At 32.1% G+C, this 9,677-nt stretch overlaps 1 pseudogene across 1 annotated transcript; it reads left to right on the top strand.

Annotated features, from left to right (window-relative positions):
• The first annotated feature begins 2,838 nt into the window (after positions 1 to 2,838).
• LOC118196358 (UTP--glucose-1-phosphate uridylyltransferase pseudogene) lies at positions 2,839 to 7,717 on the top strand (annotated as a pseudogene). Its single transcript, XR_015040526.1, has 2 exons — positions 2,839 to 2,962; positions 6,093 to 7,717. The product of XR_015040526.1 is annotated as a UTP--glucose-1-phosphate uridylyltransferase pseudogene (transcript).
• The last annotated feature ends 1,960 nt before the right edge of the window (positions 7,718 to 9,677 follow it).

The raw sequence follows: 9,677 nt of genomic DNA, 5'->3' as shown, positions 1-9,677 counted from the left end.
AGTGATGTATGCCCACGTTTTTGCCATGTGCCATCATACGACACCGTGACATCTATACACTCATCATTATTTATATTAATTAATTTTTTATGCTTATTTCGAACAATATTTCGAGAAAACTGAAGGAAATCACCTTTTAGTTTCCCCTTTTCTTCAGACAAACTGTGTAAACATTTAGCAAATGTCTTTTTGTCCATAGCATGAATTCCCATAATCATGGAAAACACTTCTAAGGCGGCGTGGCCTTTGCCTATTTTCAAAAATGCTTCGACAAGTTTCGTATTCACATCAAAAGTATTTGACCGTTTTACCCGCTCACTTGAAAATGTTGAACTAAATATTTTATCACAGTTTTTACAAACTAATTCAAGTTTTGTAGAATATCCATATATTCCTTTCGAAACAATATCTAAAGAGTTGGTTGAGCACTCGTCACACTTTATATTACATAGCAATGGATTCCACATTTTACGATTTATCAAAATATATGAATCATCATTTCGGTTATCACCACAGTCAGACGTTCGTAATAAACTTTCATTCGGTTTCTTTACACTGGCACTTATTGAAGTACTCGCTTCAACTATAGAACTTTCAGAAAAAATTGTTTGTTTATTTTTAGAAGAAACTTCTTCACTGTTCAATGTCACGTCATTTTCCGAATGAGCTGCCTATCGTTTTTCAATTTTGCTGACAGCTGCAAGTTTTTTATTCGATGGTCGCCCTTTAGGCTTACGGTAACGACGACTTATGGCATGCATAATGTACAATAAATAAATATATATATATATATATATAGTCTCACGCAAGAGGTTATAAATTAATCTGCAGTTCTTCCAGTCCAAGAAACTCAGTTATAAACAGTCCTGCAAAATGTAGTTGTATAAAACACAGCAAAACACTTTTAGCAAAAGAACTAAAGAAAATAGCGAGGAAAAGCACTTTTAAACTGTAAACAGTGAAATGGCAGTTACAGTTAAAACGTTATATTGCCAGGTTTATAAAGAATTAAATATATAAGTATATAAATATCAGCAAATAACTGTTGAAACATATTTGTTTACATTTTCGCCAAAATTTAAAGGGCAAAGTTTATGTTGTTTACACATTTTAAATGCTTGTAACTTCGTTAAAAATTAGAATATTTAAATTCGGTTTTTTACATACGATGCAGTTAAGTATATGTAATACAACGAGAGTAAAAAAAAAATTTCAATATTTTGGTCGATTTTTAGCTTTTTCAAAGTCCACGGTCCCCTTAAATGGACGTATTCCTGTAACTTTATTTTTTCAGCAATGCTTAACATCTTGAGGCCTTTCATGTTACATTCTACAAGAAGTACTGCAATTTACGTGCATCTTCACTAAATTAAATTGCATATATACAAAATTCATAGCAATATTTAATGCTTTATGATAATAATGTTTTGAAAATGAAAAAGATAATTAGATCATTTTATTTCAAAATAGGCTTGTACTAGGAAGTTCTAATTTCATATTCAGTTTCGTCAAAACCAGAAAGTATTTCGTCAATAAATAATTATTATTAAATAGGAATATGTTTAAATAATTATTAGTCCTAAAGGAAGGTTAGTCCGGAATGAGATATCAGTCTCGAAATACCGAATAACATAGTCCTCCACCGAAACATGGGCACTAAGAAGCCCGAATTTTGAATTTTAGTGTCGTTTTATTATCTATTTACCATTTTGTAAAACTTTAATCAATTTTCAATTACCGAATTTCAGAGCAAGCTGTGGCAACTCTGTTAGGAAAAAATAATTTTTATCTCCAGCGCGTCATACTTTCTGTCGGAATCTCTAAAGATATGCTATTTTTAAAAATTTCGTGTTTTTGCTGTTGAATCGAATTTCAAGTGCTGCTGAATTTCATTTTGCTGTTGAATGTGCTCAAGGAACGTGATATTTAACAAATACAAACACATTAAATAAAAACGTAACACAAACGTAAATAATAAAATGGCGAAAATGTTTTTGAAAGCCATCTTAGTAAGAAAACTAAACCTTGATTTGATAAACTGATAGAAGACCGAAAAAATAACAGAAAAATGTATGCCAGTACTTAACGCTACATTGCAAATTCTAAACGTACACTGCTATGCTGCTTTTAAAATTTTCGTAATTTTGCTGTTGAATTGTATATGGCTTACGTGCGAAAAAATTCTGCTTAAAAATGAAGCTAAACAGACAAACAAAATGTGTTAGTGGGAGTTATGAGACAGCAGGCTAGTATACTGCGAGGTCAGCAACAGCGTAAATAACTTTGACAAGCCCTTTTGAGTGATCGTTAAAATCTAAAGCCTTTCAGATTTTAATTTAAGTTTTATTGAAAACTAATTTTTTAATTTTCTTATAGAAACTCCTTTCTTCATTACATTAAAGAGCAAAACTTACCTCGTTATTTAAGCAATTTATTCCATTTTACTGCATAATTTTAAGTCCTATTTGTTAATAATTACACATTTGTCTGTACATACGCTGTAAATTAACAAAATGATTCAAATAATGTTTCACGTGTTAAATAAAGTATAATTGATTCAAAAATTAAAGATGGCATTTATAATTTGACCTCTATTTCAGCACAGTTTTTTTTTTTTTTTTTTTTTTTTTTAATATAAGACGGAAATATAATATATGATGATATCTGCTTTCTTAGAAATGGTAATTAATGTCTTCCGTATTAATAATTGATTCCATAATGATTGGGCTTAGTGGACTGTAGAATTTTACAATTTATTGCGTTAAACTAGATGAGTTTTGAAGCATGAATGGCAACACATTTAGCTGTATTTATTTTGCATAATTAAAATAGAAGTGAGAGAGCTCAGATATCAAAATTAAAACATCAATTCAAATAGGAATTTTTATATTCGTGAAATAAATATTTATACATTTAAAATATAAATGCAAATAAAGAACTGATTTTTGGTTGATAAAGTGCGGTTAGTATTATTTTCATGAAATTGCAATTAGATTCTTATATAAACATTATTCGCAAAAATTCATTCATATCAAAATATATCATTAAGATTGCATGAATTTTGTTCTTGCTTTTCTATCATTTTATGCATTATTTTAGTAAAATCTTGCGTTAATATATTGAAGTTGTAATATATTAAAGTAAATATGCACAATGTATTCAATATGTGCAAGTTATATTACATTAATATATTATCATCATGTTATATTATGATATTATATTAATATACTATTATTATGTTATGTTATTAGATTAGTTTTTTCTATTATTATTACGTTATATTATTATATTATATTACATTAATATATTATTATTATATTATTTTTATTATAGTAAAAAATTCAAGTTATCTATGAGCATTAAAAGTACAATAATAACGTTTTCGTAAAATGTGAAAAGTTGATATGAATGATTTCAGAACTGACGGTGTCGTCTGATTACATGCATCAATATGTTTTTTATTAAAGATACTTCTTATTTTATTGTTTTAAAGAAACTAGAGATATCTAAATTAAGTTTAAAGCTGCTGTTAAGTTGTACTTCCGATTAAAATAAATAATACGAGGGCCATCCAGGAAGTAGATTACGTTTCCGTCTGTGTCCGCTAGGGGCGGGGATAGCGCGGCCATCTTGGGGTCAGAGCGTTGCGCAGCTCAGTCTGCATCTAGCCGTGCTAGTGAGAGGTTCGTGCTGTGCTCCGTTCAGATACTGTGACGGTTTGAAATGTCTGCGTTAATTGAAAATCCCGCGAGCTGCGAGGTGCGCTCAGTAATAAGGTTTCTGACTGCAAAAAACTGTAAACCGATAGAAATCTATCGGCAGCTTCATGAAGTGTAAGGGGACAACATTATCACTGAAGGTGGAGTGCGTCAGTGGGTCATAAGATTTCAAAATGGCCGAACCAATGTTCACGACGAAGATCGAAGTGGGAGACCCAGCATAGTGACCGCCGAACTTCTCGAAAAAGTCGATGCTAAAGTCCGTGAAAATCGAAATTTCACAATAACGGAACTTTCTTTGAGTTTTCCACAAATTTCGCGAAGTTTGTTGCACGAAATCATCAGCGAAAAGCTTGGTTACCACAAGTTTTGTGCAAGATGGATTCCAAAAATCTTGACAGAGGACCACAAAAATCAGCGAATGGCTGCAGCGTTGAACTTTTTGGACTCTTACCATAAGGATGGTGACTCTTTACTCGATCGCATCGTTACTGGTGACGAAACATGGGTGAAACATGTGAACTGTGAAACGAAATTGCAATCAATGCAGTGGGGGCACACAAGTTCTCCCCAAAAACCCAAGAAATGCATGCAAACAATGTCGGCAAGGAAGATGATGGCGACTGTTTTTTGGGACAGAAAAGGTGTAATTTTGGTGGACTTCCTGGAAAGAGGCACTACAATAAACTCTCAAAGGTATTGCCAAACTCTCCAAAAACTCAGAAGAGCAATTCAAAACAAGCGCAGAGGAATGTTGAGCTCTAAGATCTTGTTGATTCACGACAACGCCCGGCCCCACACGGCAAATGTCACTCGTAAAGTTCTTGAATCTTTTAAGTGGGAGTTGTTTCCTGATCCGCCGTACAGTCCCGACCTGGCACCGAGCGACTTCCACCTATTCCCAGCAATGAAGAAGTGGCTGGCTATGCAGCGTTTTGATGACGACGCACAGCTGCAAGAAGAGGTAACGAAGTGGTTGAAGGCGCAGGCGGCCGAATTTTTCGACGAAGGAATTTCCAAGCTCGTACATCGCTACGATAAATGCCTTAATTTGTATGGTGACTATGTAGAAAAGTAGTATTTGAGTGTGGCTTTCATCTGTATTTAATAAAATTTGTTTCCTATACTTTGTTTATTTTTTTATTCCAAAACGTAATCTACTTTCTGGATAGCCCTCGTATTTTAAATGTAGGTGTATTATGCATTAATTACTTATCTATTTTCTTGCATTCTGTACAAATACAGCCAATATATTTTTTCTCAAAATAAATGTAAATTAAATGTAAATTAAAGTGCAGGTTTTCACATTTTTATGTTGTATTCATATTGTAGTTTTCAAGTTAAACTTAGACTCCAGTTTGCAATATTGTGTACTGTAAATGCATAATGCAAAGTAAAATTTTGCGTGGTTTAAAAATACATTGAAATAACACTAAGAAATAAACATTTCATTTTCTTTTCCACATTCTACCCGTGTAAAACACGTTATTATTTTACTAACATCTTAGTTATTCCTACGAGCACTCATCAGTATTAATACACATGCACACTTATTTTAAGAGCAGTCGTGAGATTCTGTAAATAAAATACGTAACATATTCTATCAAACTGAACAATTTGAGAGAATATTTATATGTGTATAAAAATGCGAAAAATATATCATTTTCATTTTTATTAGTGCATTAGACAAAGCAGTATGAAACTAGGTGCTTGTATTTTGTAGCGGCCTTGACGAGGCGCGCTCCTGCACTGGAAAAACAAACAATTAATCGATCATTATATTATATATATATATTAAATAACTCTTATAGATATTGCATGAATTGCTCATTTATCCTTTAAAGTAGTCAATTTCGTCTTTGTGGATGTTTCTAAACTTCGGCAACAAATCACACTTTTCCTGATACCCGAGTTACTCCAACGCCATTTTCTGTCGCAGACAGCACAACAGAAGACAAATATCTGAACATTTTTATTGATGATATGAATATTTATAATACATCTATTCCTTTGTGTTCATTTCTGCTTTATTCTATATACTGAATATGTATAATAGGCGTATTATATTTACCATTTTGAAAAAAAAATTAAATGTTGAATATGAGATTAAAATGTAATAAAAATATTCTTATGAATTTCATGTATTGCTTTTAAACAGAATTGAATCGAGTTTACATTTTGTTTTTCATCACTTATATATGTCTTCCCGTATATTAAAATTCACATATTTCTTCGTATCTGAAGAACTAAATGAATTTTATGGTATCATGCTATGTTTGAGTTATAACACATCAGTTGATTATTAATTACGTTTTAGATCTTAAGTTATTTATTTTTTAACTGTTAAATTAACACAGCAATATTTTACAGCAGCTCTACTATACTACCATCGAAATCTGCCAAACATAGCATAGGAATGAGAGTGAGGAAAAGAGCATGAATCCAAATAGAAATGCGATATGTAACATGGAAGAGCATCTTAAGAAGCTCTTGAAGGACTGTCCGAAAGATGAATATGATTCTCAAGCGCAAGATTTTCAAGAGTTTTTCAAATTGTATAAGAGATATCTCGACCCGAAGATGCCCTCTGTCCAATGGGAAGAAATAACGCCTTTAAAGCCTAAAAGTTTACTAGACTACAACAGTATTTTAAGGCCAGGCACTGACACGTTTAAGAACCTGCTCGATAAACTCGTTGTCGTTAAACTAAATGGAGGATTGGGCACAACCATGAAATGCGATGGCCCTAAGAGTTTGATACACGTGCGCAGCGGTCTTACATTTTTAGATCTAACAATTCGTCAAATAGAAGATCTGAACACCCAGTATGATGCAAATGTACCTTTAGTCTTGATGAATTCTTTTAATACAAACGAAGCTACAGAAAACGAGTTAAGGAAATACCAGAATCTGAAGACGAAAATTTATACTTTCAATCAAAGTAGATATCCAAGAATACGTGCTGATGACTACAGTCCGCTTCCAAAATCATGTAGCAACTTAGAGAAATATTTGTGGTATCCTCCAGGGCATGGTAACTTCTATAATGCCTTTCATCAGTCTGGACTAATCAAGAATTTCATGGATGAAGGCAGAGAATACTGCTTTCTTTCTAACATAGATAATTTGGGGGCAACAGTAGATTTTGCAATCCTCAATACCATAATAAATCCTACAACGGACATTGCTCCAGATTTCATGATGGAAGTCACCAAGAAAACCGCAGCTGATATTAAAGGTGGAACACTCATTTGCTGGAAGGGAAAAGTAAAATTACTAGAATATGCTGAAGTGCCTGAAAACCACATTGATGATTTTAAATCTATGGCTAACTTTGAAGTCTTTAATACTAACAACTTATGGATAAAACTTGAATCAATAGTTAAGATGTTACAAAAGAATGATCTTTCACTTGAGATCATAGAAAATAAGAAAAAGATAATGGTTGGTGAAAAAGAATTAGAAATTATACAATTAGAAACGGCATCTGGAGCCGCAATTCAATATTTCAACCATGCATTTGCAGTAGTTGTTCCCCGAAGTCGATTTTTACCTGTCAAATCCTCTTCAGACCTCTTTCTGATTAAGAGCAATGTATACGTCCTTGGAAACGGGAATGTAACAATGAATCCTTTAAGACCATTTTCATTTCCCCCTCAAGTTAAATTTGTGGATGGTCACTTTCAAAGCTATCGTGAAATGGAGAAGCGATTCCAAAACATACCCGACTGTAAAGATCTTCTTCATCTAACAATAGCTGGAGATGTAACTTTCGGAAAGAATGTCGTTCTCAAAGGTGATGTGATTATTGTTGCTAATAATGGAGAAAAAATTGATATTCCTAAAGGATCTATACTTCAGAGTAAAATCATTATAGGCGGTCTTAGAATTTATGGAGAGTGACCAAAGCAAAGATTGTAGGAAATATTTTTAATTCCACAGTATTCAACGTGCGTTCAGTGATATCTGTAATAAAATATAATGTGCATATATTGTGATTAAAAATTTTAAAATATTTAACTAAGCCCAATTAAGTAATATTCAAATTTTTGCAGTCAAATCTGATGTTTTATGTTTTGATATGGTATTTATTTATTTACATTTTAGATGTATTTTATCTCAGGTAATTACTGTGGACATTCAGCTTTTGCTTTAACTAATGTGATAGAACACACTAGTGATCTAGTTTAATGGTTAAGACAATGACAAATACAGACACACAATTTAAATTAAATGGTTGTGTTAATTATTTAACATGAGTTATGAGTTCAAAAACGGGCTCCCGTCACTTTATACGTCGATTCGGCATTATCTGATTACTGCTCAGCTGCACGTCTGCAGTTTGGATCTAGAGGATGCCTTCTTTTTATAAAGTTCAATGGGTGCCTGCCTACAGTGGTGGCCAAAATTGTGGACACTTTTGGAAATTTTTATGTTTTTGAACTTTGTATGCTTATAGAAAATGTTACGTTTCGCAAAATCCAAACTTATATATATACTTTTAAAGAGAATTTATTACTGAATTCAATACAAAACACAAAATTCAATTATTTGCAATACAAAAAAAGTTATATGTACTTTAATATAAATAAAAAACACAGTTATAAAGTGGTTTGTAATGTCTAGCTTTCCTGGCCAATCACTGTTATTGATCTGAGAACCAATCAAATGTTAGTAACTGCTAGTAGAAACTGACATCATGTTTACACTTGAAACAATTCATTATTTTGCTTTGTTCTGTAGAAGGAGGACCTGTTTCTTATACACTGCAATTACAAGTAGGAATTGTTGTACAATTTTTTTTTATATTTAGTCAAGAAGGAATGACACCAAATAAAAGAGTAGATTGGACAACTAGAAAGAGATGTAATATTATTGTGTTACGAGAAAGTGGTCTTTCCTATGCTGAAATTGAGCTGGTACAGGAAAATACAGGTGGGTGGTTCAGTGACTAAAATAAATAAACTAAAATTATGTTTACAAGTTTGCATTTTGCGAAACGTAACGCTTTCTATAAGCATACAAAGTTTAAAAACGTAAAAATTTACAAAAGTGTCCACAATTTTGGACACCACTGTAGATTTCACGGAGGCTCTGAAGAATAGCTGGACAGCAGGTGGTGACCTTACATCCACATTAATATAAACTTATATTCGTAAGACATACGTTAAACAACAAAGTTAACTTAAAGAAAAATTCATTCTTATTTGTATCACTGTTTACCAAGATCATTTTATTCTATAGAGGATTCCATGCTCAACTGTTTTGATACAAATAGGTTTTAAGGAAATTCTAGAAAAACGGGTCTTAATCCTTGACTGAAATCTTTCACTTGATAATGAATTATCATTATTTGCAAGTGTACATACAACTGTACATGGAGCGCGAATGCCTGTGCACTTCATTAAATGCTCAAATTTACAATTTTTCTTAATTTAGATAATATTAAAGTTAAAAAAAAACATATCATAAACATTAATTTTAAAATTTGTTATTGATTTTGCTAGTTAAAATTTCAGAATTATTTACGGTATGGAAAAATGCGGGTCTTGAAAAATATATAAAGGCAGAATAGTAAACTGACTGAATATTGGTAGTTTGACCTGGGATCGACTCCAGGCCGATGAACTGGCTGCAGGGCATTTTCGTGATTTTCTCTGTGTGTAATATGGGTTCAACCAGTTTCCTTTAGCAAGTCCTCCAGAAAGGTATCCCTCTCCTTAGGGCCCATAGGAAGATAATTTTCCCTTTCGCTGCCGTAAATAAAATAAACCAAACCAATCTAGAAAAATATGTTTTTGATAATATTTTATCTAGTCAATGAATTCTTCGAGTTTGATAATATATTTCCCATATAAAACTAATATTTAAGCTTATGATTGTTTTTTATGTCAAAATAAAATAAAATGGGCATTTAAGGCAAAAGGTGAAGTATTGATGTACTTGTTTAATTTTTTA

The sequence above is a fragment of the Stegodyphus dumicola genome, chromosome 4 (assembly GCF_044657685.1).
Source record: "Stegodyphus dumicola isolate Sdum_Otavi_A_Nest chromosome 4, ASM4465768v1".
Lineage (NCBI taxonomy): Eukaryota > Metazoa > Arthropoda > Arachnida > Araneae > Eresidae > Stegodyphus > Stegodyphus dumicola.
This window is presented reverse-complemented; position numbering and strand designations above follow the sequence as displayed.